General features: G+C 44.0%; 1 protein-coding gene across 3 annotated transcripts in view; it reads left to right on the top strand.

Annotated features, from left to right (window-relative positions):
* The window catches only part of LOC111870860 (brain tumor protein), a 340351-nt gene that overhangs the window by 223403 nt on the left and 102450 nt on the right, over window positions 1-14498 (top strand). The gene's annotated exons all lie outside the window — the stretch shown is intronic.

Genomic DNA, 14498 nt, shown 5'->3' with positions numbered 1-14498 from the left:
AGTTAAGAAATTTTTACACAGTTTCGCCCCCCCCCCCCACAGAAATGTCGGAATTTAGGAAGAGGTTGCAGATTTGAAATGTGACAAACTGTTATGATCGAGCTACAACCTCCTGTTGCTCGTTATGTAAGAACCCACAACAATGACCGACAGAGCCCTCCCAGAGGAAAAACCAATGCGTCATTGATAAAAGGAAGTGTAGCAAACATATGGATCAGCTGTGTGCTAAAGGATGGTCCCAGGATGCCTGTCACAAAGCAGTTTTGTAATGAGAGTTGCGATATTGACACAGGCAGGCTGGTGGAACTCTGATCCCTTGCGAAGTTGCGGTTTAGTGACCTCTTATTGGGAGGTTGTAAAATTGTCCCCAACGTGTCACTTGGCGGTATTTTATGGTGCTGTTATAAAGGAAGAAACGACCGCTTGTGGTGGATTGTCAGTCCAAACAATGGGGAACTAATACCGTCAGCATCCAATCTTGCTGTTATGAAAACATTTTTACTCAAAATGTTTAAAATGGTACCTTACCCGCATAGTGGGGACGTTTTCGTTGTACGTGTGAAGTATTATGCCGTGTAAATAGAATCCTGTGTGTGTGTGATGATTAAGGGGATTATTTGCGGCAACCCTTTCAGTTTTATCTGATAATTTATTGATAGTCGTGCAGTGTTAGTTTGGTAGATCCTTTGGAACACTTTTTCACTCCAGATTTAGTTACGACTTATGAAGGCAGAGAAGAACCGCATTGAAAGAGGTGTGAAGTGATGTTAAACAGTCACGTGATCACCAGCGTGTTGAGTGCCCATATATAACTAGGAACAGCTTCTTTTCCACCCACTTCGCATGAATTAAAATGTGTGTGAATTTTGTTATTGCAATGTTCTGTGCGTATTTTTTTAGAATGATTTATTTTGCGTGTGTGATCAAAGACGTTATGACAGATGGGAACGAGAGAAAAGTCAGCTGCGAGTTCTTGTTTGTTCAAGTAACGCGTGGTATTGGCTAAACGAAACGAAAGTGAAAGCGAGGCCGGGGACGATCTGGCGTTTGCTGCGTGGAGTTGAAGCCCGTAATTCCGACCAGTCCTTCGACGTGAAACGTTCGGTTTACGAAACAGACATCAGAGATACAGTTTCGTTACAACACACTTGCAGGAAATTAGTAATTTCGTAATAGTTTTTATACGTAAATGCTTGTTATAGGTATAACGGTTTAGTCTTGTATGCGGGAGGTTCTCGGTTCGAATATTTTGTGCTGTTTTTCGGGGTCCCCCCCCCCCAACCCCAAACCCCAATAGATAGATAAATGTCAGAATTGTATTTTTCACGATTCGTTTGTTTTCCTGCAGTTACATAGCTTGGGCGTTCCTGTTTTCTTTGAGGAATGTAACTTCGAGTTTACTGCTTGCCGGTTTATCGCGACCGCAGTGGTAGCTTCTGTGCATACAAACTTGAATATCTGGGCCTGTCACTTTTTAAAGGAAAACTTGTTTATGTAGAGGCCGCGCAGTTGGCACGCCTGACACTCAGTTACAAGTACGTGCCTTATAAATATATTTATGATTTATTTAACAACATTGTCTAGGTTATTTAGCGTCCGATGGTAGGGAGGTTAATAAATTGGAAAACGTGGGAAGTGCTCGTGGCGTAATTTGATGATCTGTCTTGTTTCCGGACCAAAATTTTAACAAAATCTCCCGAATATAAGCTACGAGTGCTACCCGCCAGAACTCTGCGTTCTGTTTTTTTTAATACATATTGCAGAGGAGGATGTAGCACGAATGGGGAGAAAATGAATGCATATAGGATATTGGTGGGAAAGCCAAAAGGAAAGAGACCACTGGGAAGACCAAGGCGTAGGTGGATGGACAATATTAAAATGGACCTTAGAGAGATAGGATGGTATGGATTGGATTGATCTGGCTCAGGATAGGGACCAGTGGAGGGTTCTCGTGAATACGGTATTGAACCTTCGTGTTTCATAAAATGCTGAGAAATTCTTGAGTAGCTGTAGATTTGGCTTCTGAATAATGGCACAGCTCCATAAGTAAGTAGGTACATATTGCAGATGTTAACGTAATAATTAAGGTGAATAATGAAAACATTAGGCCCCTATTACTAGACGTGTGGAATGAAACAAGAATTGGATATTTTGCTGTAAGTTATCCACACATCGTATTTATCGGTTTCAGGATAAACAGCCGTTCTTTCACTAACAGCATTGCGTGATTGGTCTTTGTTATGGGGAAGACAGTTCTGTTTCCTGTGAGGTACGAACAGAAGTTGTAAATATTTTGATTCATTACAGGCGTAAGCGGATTGTAATGGGTTACATTTTGAAGGTTTCAGTGACATGGCTTAATCTGTTGTGGAATGCTTGTGTCGTGAAAAAACATATTTTCGCGCATTTCCTTTCTGTTTACGTAAGTGGCGGATGGCTTGACTTTGCCAGAAATGTTTAGTGCGTCACAGTTTTATGGTCTGAGTGCCATGCGTAGGGTAGAGTGGAATAGCGTTAAAGTACATAGTTCACACTCCGTAAAACATGTTCCGTGGCGTTACAGGGCTGCTTTCAAACAAATTTCGAGGGGCCTGGTTTATATATCTTGTGGTTGAAGTTTTTAAGATACGATGTCTCCGTATTTGCGCATTAAAATTGCGCGACCGGTTCTACCGATGTCTCCGTATTTGCGCATTAAAATAGCGTGACCTCTTCTACCGATGTCTCCGTATTTGCGCATTAAAATTGCGTGACCTCTTCTACCGATGTCTCCGTATTTGCTATTTAAAATAGCGTGACCTCTTCTACCGATGTCTCCGTATTTGCGCATTAAAATTGCGCGACCAGTTCTATCAGTGTCTCCGTATTTGCGCATTAAAATAGCGTGACCTCTTCTACCGATGTCTCCGTATTTGCGCATTAAAATTGCGCGACCGGTTCTACCGATGTCTCCGTATTTGCGCATTAAAATAGCGTGACCTCTTCTACCGATGTCTCCGTATTTGCGCATTAAAATAGCGTGACCTCTTCTTCCGATGTCTCCGTATTTGCGCATTAAAATTGCTGACCTCTTCTACCGATGTCTCCGTATTTGTGCATTAAAATTGCACTACCGGTTCTCTCAGATGTCTCCGTATTTGCGCATTAAAATTGCTGACCTCTTCTACCGATGTCTCCGTATTTGTGCATTAAAATTGCACTACCGGTTCTCTCAGTGTCTCCGTATTTGCCCATTAAAATTGCGTGACCTCTTCTACCGAGGTCTCCGTATTTGCGCATTAAAACAGCGTGAACTGTTCTGCCTATGTATTTGCGCTTAAAATAGCTTGACCTGTTTTCTTTGGCCCTTGTTTCACACTTTTATATTGTCACCCCCCCCCCCNCACTTTTATATTGTCACCCCCCTTCACGAGCAGGATAGTGTAAGACCATTGAAATTTCAACAGGAAGTTGTTTAAAAAACAGGTCTGTTCAAAAGTATCGTACCAAAGTAACTTGAAAAGAGACCACACTTGATATAATTACAATATGCAGTAAGCGATGTTGCTGTCAGTGTTAATAACTGTTTTACCGGGTAAATTGATAGAAGCGTTAACGCGTCTGACTTCTGACGAGGCTCGGATCTCGGCCAGGACGCCAGCTGTCGTGACCGAGGTTTCTCGCAGTCCCTCCAGGCAAATGCTGGGATAGTACCTAAAATTAGGCCACAGCCGCTTCCATCAGCTTCCATTCCTCCACATGATCATCCAGTCACCGACTGCTTCACTAAATTTGAAAACAGTAGTACTTGCTGATATAGTCAAGGGGAATGAGATGGCCAGGACATGTAGCACGCATGGGGGAAGACGACGATTGCAAGGTATGGTAGTAAAAACCGAAAGAATGAAGCTGCCAGAAAGATTTAGACGTAAGGAGAGGATAATATTAAAATAGATCTCAGAAATTGAGGCTGGTATGGACTGGATTCATCTGGCTCGGGATTGGGACCAATGGCGATCCCTCGTAAATACAATAATGAGAATTTGTGTTCCGTCAAGTGCTGGGAGTCTCTTGAGTGGCAGAGCAGCTGTTGGCTTCTCAAGAGGAACATGCATAGGAGATAGTGCGTACAGAAATTCTTCCCAAAACCAGGAACAACGAGCCCACTCGGAAAGCCCAGGTTTTGATGGAAGGATAAACTTGAACTTGTAGATTTAGGGTGATAGGTTGTGTGAGACCGGATTGGATTTATGTGGCTCAATTAAATGGCTCTTGCGAGAACTGTAAGGGGCCGCCGGCCACCACGAAAGGCTGGATGTAAGCAACAGATTCCCCTGGCATACCATATGTACGATGGCACGATGTTGAGTGGAGACTCCCGCGATCACTGTGTCCCACCTGTTATAGCAATCCGTAACTCAACGCCACTTTCAAGGATTTGGGTGGTGTTTGTTTTGTTCTCAGAATAGCTAGAAGTTATGTTACTAAATCCGATTAACAGATTATAAAATGTACGGCTGTCTGAGTTGTAACGCCGTTTAGTCTGGAGTAGGAATTTTCTACGTATAAGAAGAGGAAATGTGCCTTGACTTGTCATCTTGTTGCATTTTCTCTTCTTCCCTGAAGATGGAGGCGATGTGTTCATGTTGGGATCTCTGAAACAGACTGCGTTACAATCTCACATTCAACGTTATTTGTGTAATGTAGATTTGGCGTGTTTCCGTCTTTATACGGACCTTGGAATCTGATAATTTCAAATTATAATTTATATAAAAATACGTGAAGTCCAGAGGGATTTGGTGATTTATTTGGTCTGAAGAGTTCATCATTCTGGGATATAACGCCGTGGACTCCGTTTGAAGTCAACCGACAGTTCGGAAGAATATGTCACCACCTCCTTCAGGGTCAAAGAATAAGCCAAGCAAGAAACGAGCGCGAAGCAGCTAGGAAGTTTGGGTGACGCATTTACGTCTATTGAAAAGGGACAGGCAAAACTGAAACAAATAACGTGCATGAAGTTGCTTTAATATTTGCTGTGACGAGAATAATTATGTATGTACCTCGCCGGGCAGAGGTAACGGGAATTAGACGATAATCCGTCTTAGTGAAGCAAAAGTGGTCCTGAAAATTACTTAGAACTCAATTGAATGGAAAATTTAATAATATAAGCAGTGCTGATGGAAATAAATAAGAAAACATCACTGTAAAGCCTTTATTTAAGAATTGTGGAAGGAAAGACTGAGGGTGTTGAGGAGAATATTTGGACCGAAGAGAGATGAAGTGACAGGAGGTTGGAGAAAACTGCATAATGAGGAGCTTCATAACTTGTACTCTTCTCCAAGTATAATTAGAATGATCAAGTGAAGGAGGATGAGGTGGGCAGGGTATGTAGCACGAATGGTGGAGAAAAGGAATGCATGTAGGATATTGGTGGGAAAGCCAGAAGGAAAGAGACGACTGGGAAGACCAAGACATAGGCGGGCGGACAGTATTAAAATGGATCTTAGGAGAGGTGGGATGGTATGGTATGGATTGGATTGAATTGATCTGGCTAAGGTTAGAGACCGGTGGAGGGCTCTTGTGAACACGATAATGAACCTTCCGGTATCATAAAATGTTTGGAAATTCTTGAGTGGCTGCACAATTCGCCGCTTCTCAAGATGCTCAGCTCCAGTAAGAAAGACAATACGTTTATTCATCGATAGAAGACTGAGAAGTTGTACTTGTTTTGCATTGTTACTAATGCAAGTGCGAAGAAACTGTCAAGTTTTGTCTGAACAGACAAGTGACTCATCTGCCTTCCTAAATGCCATGTGTCTTTTAAAGTATGTGCTCAACTGTGGACAGCATTTTTCATATTTCGATGCAGATTAGCGAGGGTGTACTATATACCTTCCAACCACCAAATACTGATATCTGAGGCGATTTTGTAAACCCCACCCTCCGGTGTCACTTATATTGATGGCTGAAATGGTCACTGCTGTGAGTGAGGATGCCCGTTATTGATCAACGTGCAGTCTGGTTTCCACTTTTAGCACTTGGCCTCCACTTTATCAGTGTCCGACCCTGAACTCACCCGGTTGTTATTGGCATTGTGTGCTCACCGCGAAGTGTACACACGAAGCATCTTGCGCGAACGTTTATCGGCGGTAACTGCGAGAATTTGCGAGGCCGCAAGCCCAAATGTAAAATAATTTGTACGGAGTTATCGTGTCTTTATCGGCCTTCAGATAAGCCTGCAACCATATGTATGCTACTGACCGATCATCTTGCTCACTCACATGGAACAGGGCCCTTCTTGAGAAGCCGCCAGTCGCTCAGCTACTCAATAATTTTACAACATTCGTTATCGTGTTCCTAATAGCCCTCCACTGGTCCCTGTCGTCAGCCGGATCAGTCCAATCAATAACTCCCCGGTCTACGACACATTTTAATATCGTTTCACAAGTTTTTAGGTTTTTTTAGCGTGTGCCATTCATATCCGAATTTGTAGTCCTGTTTGTTTTTGTTTTTTTAGTTTGTGGTTTTACGAGTTATGAGACCGTGGAGTCTGGTAGGAGGTAACCGACGTTTCGGAGGAATGTGCTGCTTTAATCTGAAGGGTAGGCATTGAGGCGACAAATGGGAATAGACAGAGTACGTTGGGGCACTATGCTACAAGACCGGAAGGTTGCGGGATCGAATCCCGATGAGGTGACATTTTTTAATTTACATAATACTTCGAGCCTCACTATGGCCCTGGGGTCATGTCAGCCTCTAACAGAAATGAGTACCAGGAAACCTGGGGGTAAAGGGCGGCCGGCGCGTAAGGCTGACAACCTTACCGCCATCTGTGAACCGTTTGTCTAGAACATATGGGAGCCTCCACGGCCTGTTACAGGGATAGCTTTAGTTTTACTTTCTACGTTTTTTCTTTATTGCTAGTGGGTGGGACTAAGTACAAGTCCCTTGTACTGCTGCCACTTGTGGCCTATTGTACCAGCCCCAGATGATAGGTGAGGGTGATTGTGGAATAATTGGTGGAATGAAGATTGGCAGGGGAAACCGAAGTACTCGGAGAAAACCTGCCCCAGCGCCACTTTGTCCACCACAAATCCCACTTCAGCAGACCCGGGATCTAACCCCGCTGCGGTGGGAAGCCAGCGACTAACCGCTACTACGTTAGTAGTTCTGTTGCAGTTTATATTTTGGGGCCCCGTAGTTTGGCTCTCTGCTCCTACACTTCGGCATCCCGATTATGTTACTGTTCCTGTAGTAGGAGGAACATCGCGGTTTAATCATACATATCCTAATACGTTGGCACGAAGTAATAATGTTCCCTTTCAGTCTATTGTGTTCCATTTCTCTGTATATTTTATCTTACATCTGTTTTTGTGGGGCACGCGGTAGCGTAGTTTGTGGAGCCATTGCTAGGTAACGGTTCTCTGAACATGTTCCGAGGGTACGCAATAAACAGATAAACGGCTGCAGGTATGGTAACCACGGTAATTACGTTGGTGTCATATAACGCGATCTCAAAGACCAGAATAGAACCCTTCGAGGCGGTGTATGATATCACTGACTTATAGCGGTTATAACCAGAAATGAGCCTGAGTTTGAAGCTCAGACAGACTAGTCAGAATGTCAGAAGTGAAGTATTTAGTTTCCCTCCCCCCTTGGCTCTAAAGCCCCAAATTTGGGCCTTGGGCTACCTCCATTAAACACTCCTTTTCACTTCGGTTTACTAGATCTTAACATTCGGTACGACTCCTTGGGAGGGCGATCAACTCGTCGCAAGGCCTCTACCTGTACAGAAGCACAGGAAAGTACAAACACTGAACATCCATGCCCTGAGTGGAATTTGAACCCACGATCCCTGCTTCGGAGCCATCGAGGACAGTGCATGCCTTAGACTGCTCGGCTACAGTTACAGTAACCTTTAGAGTGTTATCATTGTTCGTAGTTACGAAGTGTTTCAATAAAATTGAAAGGGGTTATAATCAGTTGTGGTTCCGCGTGGTGAAGATCCAATATACCGACTCACCGAGCGAAACCGGCGTCTAAAGTCACTAATACACGTGACGATACACTGAGAACCGAACTCACCGTGCCAGTGATCCCTTTGAAAACGCAGTATTTTCCTTCCGTAACACTGCCTACTCAAGTTGTTACGCACCTCCGAAGATGTTTTAAACAAAGTAGGAGGTTGGGCCCCGCCAAATCTCAAGCGGTTAGTCGCTGGCTTCCCACCGCGGCGGCCCGGGTTAAAACCCGGGTCTCGTCAAGTGGGATTTTTGGTGGACAAAGTGGCGCTGGGGCAGGTTTTCTCCGAGTACTTCGGTTTCCCCTGCTAATATTCATTCCATGCTTCACAATCACCGTCCCCTATCATCTGGGGCTGGTACAGTAGGCCAGAAGTGGCCGCAGCACAAGGGACTTATTCCTACCCCACTAGCAACAAAAAAAAAAAAGAGTAGGGGTTGTATGAAAGCGGTAACGTTTCTGTTTCTCGTGACTTTCGTGTCACTCCAGGCGTATTCCGCTAGAGGCCCGGACATTACGTCACTACCTCTTCCTCACACACATACGTTCCAAGTTTTTTATTCTGTTTTGAGACACTGATGTCATTAAATAAATTGAAACAAGACATAGGAGGGAAGGGGAACTTAGTCGTTTCATTCTGGTCCATCACACCAGTAAACTCAATTAAAATAATAGTTAGCATCGTCCAGTGTCATTCAATTTGTACGTATTTATTGCCTTTTTCATATTTTGGCCAGGCGTGACATCTTCAGAAGGCATAAGATCAACATGTTCAGGAACTACTATTGCCAGGTTCGTAATATACATACATAGAAATGTTTATATAGTGCGTTCAGTTAAGGAGGAAACACCGCTGATCCGGCCCAACATTCCTCACAGATTGCTCCTGTAACTGCCGATAGCAGAATGAGTCATTAGCGCTGATAAATGGCTCATTCCGTTATCGGCAGTTAGAGTAGCAATCTGTGAGGAATGTTGGGCTGGATCAGCGGTGTTTCCTCCTTAACTGAACGCACTATATAAAAAGTTACTTACCACTGTTTGGATTGAAATCTTATTTATGTGTAGTATCTAAGATTTTGAACCAATACTATTTGTATCCTTGTGCCTCTTCTGTTAGAACGGAAGGTTGGAGTATTATTTGGGTGTGCTCAGTCAGAGGTCTTCACAGTGATACCCCTCTTTTTTTTAGCTTCTGCTTCTGTATCGTTTCCGCAAAAGGAAACAACTCGACGTCACTCGATTAAGGCTTCTGAAGATGGTCACGGCTGGTCGAAACATGTAATGGCAATAAATATCTATAAATTGAACCACACTGGACGGTGCTAACAGTTATTCTATAATTTACACTTAGTGGTCCTGTTATGTATCGGAATGTGGAACGGCCGTGTTAGTCCTCTTATAGCCTTTTTGCACAACAGACGCACGGCTTCACCTTCGTCTTAACGTAGACACACGTCATGGCCCAGAATTTTTACCGTTCAAAAATATACCAGCCAAGTCTTACTGTAAATATTACACGCTATAATCGCCAATAAAGAATAGACATGAATTAGACGTGACATGGTTATTAATAGGCATAATGCATGTGGGTGGCCAGTCATGTAAACATGGAAGTAGTGAACAGTAAATAATGTTCGTGTGGCTGGCGACTTGGTAATCTGATGGTGTCTGATTCGAATCTCGGCTTGGACACCGACTATTCTCGAAAATTTTATTTCCTGATTTTACTTGGCCCCTCCCAGTGAATTCCGGGAAAGATTAAGTCCACTTATTTCGGTGTCATATGGTTTTCAGTTAGTGACAGCATATTTAAATAAGCAACACTAATTTCGTGAAGCTGAGCCCTTCTTGAGAAGCCTCCAGTTTTGCACCTACTCAAGAATTTCCCAACATTGTATGGAAACCGAAAGTTCATTACCGTTTTAACAAGAGACCTCCACTGAACCCTTTCCTGAGCTAGATCTGCCCAGTGCATACCACCCCATCATTTTTCTCTTTTAAGATCCATTTTAATATTATCCGCCCACCTGCGTCTTGATCCTCCTAGTGGTCTCCTTGCTTCTGGCTTTCCAACCAATAGTCTATGCATTTCTCATTGTTGTTTCTTGCATATTCGCATGAATTGGTTTTCAGAAAACTGTGTTATAAATACTGCAGAAAATAGCGAAACCTAAGTGCGGCCGCCATGTTGCTGCTACCTTTGCGTGCAGAAAGATGCGTTTCGTAAATCCGATAAGTGTGTATTTGTAATAGCACGTACACAAAAATGGCTTCTGTCACAACTGTTTAACATATCCATCAAAGTCAGAAAGCTTACAGCATTACCGTGTCCAGTGTTTAATGCGGAGACCTATCTTGACGAGAATTGAACATATATCTTCCCCCCCCCCCCCGCAGCGTTTCCTTGACACCCAGTTTTGTAAACATTTGACGATACTACAAAGAATTTTCGTCTTTGTATTTTTGAAAAGTTCGTATGCGATGTGTTCAGTCGCTGGTCGATAACCTGTGTCCAGCAGTGTTCATACTTTGTATACATACACAGTGTTTATACTTCTAAAAATAGTTCTGTGGTTGTGGCGGGGTCTACACAGCGCTGTTTTGTCATGTCTGATTTTGACACCATTACAAGTAAAATGAACAGTCGGGCTCGCAGTTCTGCACTTTGTAAGATTTGAAGTTTTCACGTCGGTGTCTATGAAGAATGCCGTCTTCTGGGATGTGGCGCCGCGTAGATAGTGTAAATCGACGTTTCGGAGGAACTTATCGCCTCCATCTTCAGGGTATAAAAATCCGCGAGTGAGGAACAAGCGTCACCAGATGGCCAACTGCTCACGCTGGTTCCTCACGCGGGTTTTTCAACCCTGAACATAGAGGCGATAAGTTCCTCGGAAACATCGGTTTGCACAGTATCTACACGGCACCACATTCAAGAAGAAGGCATACTTAAATTCAGCACTTGTTCGTCTTTGCTTTAGGAATCATCAGCGTTTACAGCTTTCCCTTAAACATAATGAAACTTAGCGTTCCTGCCCAATATTTTGAGATCCAACCAACATGTTTACAGTAGCGCATGCTCTTGTATTTTTTTTCTATCTTTATACCTGTTGCTCCCACTCGGGGCATAGGACACCCGTGAACCGCGTCGTTTCACTTCAGCTTCTTAATCCTATAGACGGTAGGACTCCTAGGATGGGGGATCAGTCCATTAACTAAACAGAATAAACGAAGATAAACATCCTTGTTTTGAGTGGGATTCGAACGCACGATCACAGCGCTCGAGAGGGCGAAGACATTTCACGCCTTAGGTAGGCCGCACACCGGCATGCGTCAAGACACGATGTCTGCGACATTACGCAAAGAAAGGAGCACAGTTGAAACGAACGAGATTAAATTTCCGCACACCGGTCTGAGTCGTCATGCTGACCACTCACGAATGAAGCAAGACTGTGTCTCTTGTCTTGATGCTTGTCTTGACGCAGTTTGTGTGCAGCTACCCCTAGACCGCACGGCAGCTGTGATCGGCATTCTCTTGCATAAGGCGGCGCAATTTTCCATCCTGCAACTCCACGTGGCCTTGTCTGGTAGATTAACTTAACAGACTTGTTGGATATTGCAGACAGTAGAGAAAGTTTTTGCCTTCAGAGTATTGCTTCAGTTCGGTTATACCGCCTAATATTAATACTAGTAGGCCATGTCATGCGAGTAACGCATATAGGTTATTGGTGGGAAAGCCAGAAGGAAAGAGACCACTGGGAAGACCAAGGGGTAGGTGGGTGGACAATATTAAAATAGATCTTAGAGAGATAGGATGGGATGGCATGGATTGGATTGATCTGGCTCAGGATCGAGACCAGTGGAGGGCTCTTGTGAACGCTGTAATGAACCTTCGGGTTCCATAAAATGCTGGGAAATTCTTGAGAAGCTGTAGAATTGACAGCCCTCCAGAAGGGCTCAGCTCCATGAGTAAGTAAGGCCGTGCCATAGCTCAGGCGGTTGGTAGCCGGCTTCCCAGCGCCACGGCCCGAGTTCGATCCCAAGTCAGTTTATGTGGGATTTGAGGTGGACAGAGTGACACTGGGGAAGGTTTTCTGCGAGTACTTCAGTTTCCTCTGCCAATTTTCATTCCACTGACTGCTCCACACTCGTCATCATCTAGGGCTAGGCCAAATAGTGGCCGAATAACCAAACGGACTCCGGCTCACCTCACCCCGAGAAATCAGGAGAAAAAGTAACATCAATGCGAACGGCTTCCTCCTTACACTGGTGCTAATCCATGATACTGAAACTTGCTGCAGTAGGAACAAACTTGGAATTCTTACAGTTTACGTTACAACACATAGTAACTGCGTTCTTGTATACAGAATTACAGTTGAACGGCATAGCGTTCGCGAAACTACTTACTTACTTACTCATGGAGCTGAGCCCTTCTGGAGGAGCTGCCAATTCTACGGCTGCTCAAGAATTTCCCAGCAGTGTATGGAACCCGAATGTTCATTACCGTGTTCACAAGAGCCTTCCACTTGTCCCTATCCTGAGCCAGATCAATCCAATTCATACCATCCCATCCTATCTCTCTAAGATCCATTTTAATATTGTCCACCCACCTACGCCTTGGTTTTCCCAGTGGTCACTTTCCTTCTGGCTTTCCCACCAATATCCTATACGCATTCCTCGTCTTCCCCATTCGTGCTACATGCCCCGCCCACCTCATCATTCTAATTATACTTGGAGAAGAGTACAAGTTATGAAGTTCCTCATTATGCAGTTTTCCCCAACCTCCTGTCACTTCATCCCTCTTTTCGGTCCAAATATTCTCAATGCCCTGTTCTCAAACACCCTCAGTCTATGTGAGTAAAAGTAAAGCTATCCCTGTAACAGGCAGTGAAGGCCCATAGGGTTGTGAGACGTTGGGGGTCCCACATTATCTAGACAATCGGCTCAAAGGTGGTGGTAAGGTTGTCAGCCTTACGCGCCGGCCGCGCTTTACTCCCCAGGAAAATTACATATTTAATTCCTGATACTCGTGTCTGTTTTCCTCGCTTAATGCCAGAGACCAAGTTTCAAACCAATACAGAACCACGGGCAAAATTATAGTTTTGTATATTCTGATTTTTATGTTCTTGGACAGCAGACGAGAAGATAAAAGGTTCTGGACTGAATGGTAGCAAGCATTACCCGAGTTCAATCTCCTCGTAATTTCCTCCTGAATCAGACAAAACCAAATTCGTAAAACAGTCCTAAACCGTTTATGAACCAACTTAGAACTGAATTCAAAACACACATAGTTAAACACTTCTTATCCTAGTTTCCTGAAGTAGACTCTCTTGTATAGTCCCCCCACCCATATTAACTTTTTCGAACGCCTGAACCAGTGTTTACGAAACTTGGTATTTATATCATGAATTCGGATAAGACTGATTAGCCCGTTTATGAACTTACTTATAGCTTAGAGTACTTAGAACTGAACTGTATGAACCGTACGTGAACAGTCTTGGAATCGAATTCAAATCACTCCGAATAAACCCTCTTTAGAATAGAATTTTGATGACCTTAAATTAACCGAAACCCGTGTAAACCGGCTTTGAATCGAATTACTGATCAAATCTAATTTTTTTTATCGAGATGCTTTTGTTTTCACTTCCCCGTTCTGCAAGAATTGGGCCCCCCCCTCTCTGTCTGCTAAGCAGCAATTTGCATGTACTGTACCTCCGTTTTCTGCCAATCACAGTGGCCGCGCGCATGAATCATCTTCGCCTGCTTGAACACTTGGACCGTGGGTTCTAATCCAGCTCGAGGTATGAATATTTGTATGCGTTTATTTTGTGTTGCCCTGTGTGTAGGTAGCAGCCTTCAGACAGGAGTCACACCGACTATGTATGAACTAAAAACCTGAAGAAAGCGGCCAAGGTCCATAAGGGCTTTAGAGCCATAGATACATTTTGTTTTGAAGGTACTGGTCACTAAATTCCTTGGCCAGGATAACTCGTGTCCTGGCCGAAATGCGAATAGAGTACCCCCGGATTACAAACGTAGAATGTTAGTATTAGGTCACCATGTTTAGATTTACGTTTAATGAAGGTCAGATGGGACCCGTGCCGTCTGGGACATTACCGTAATTACTGACAGGTAAATTGGGTCATGCTAATTACATCTCCGTGTGTGTTCAGCAACTTCTCTGGCACGGACGTTAGGCGGGCCGGCTGGCCGGGGACTGTAGGCGTTCGTGGTCTTGGATCGTTGTGAAGTACAAATTCTATAGTTGCTTTCCCCGCCACTGTCGAAGTGTGCCTACTGTCTGTCTGTCTGTCCTTATATCTACCGTCCTTTAGTTGGACCCTGGTCACTTTCAGTTTCTTAATCCTATACACTGTCAGTAGGACTCCTTGGACGGGGGATCAGGCCGTCGCAAGGCCGCTACGTACACACAGAACTACAGAAACACAATAAACGCGCACAGACATCCATACCTCGAGTGGGATTCGAACCCACGA

This window comes from Cryptotermes secundus, unplaced genomic scaffold (genome assembly GCF_002891405.2).
Source record: "Cryptotermes secundus unplaced genomic scaffold, Csec_1.0 scaffold632, whole genome shotgun sequence".
Lineage (NCBI taxonomy): Eukaryota > Metazoa > Arthropoda > Insecta > Blattodea > Kalotermitidae > Cryptotermes > Cryptotermes secundus.
Note: the sequence above shows the minus strand (reverse complement) of the source record. Positions and strands in the feature narration are given on the sequence as shown.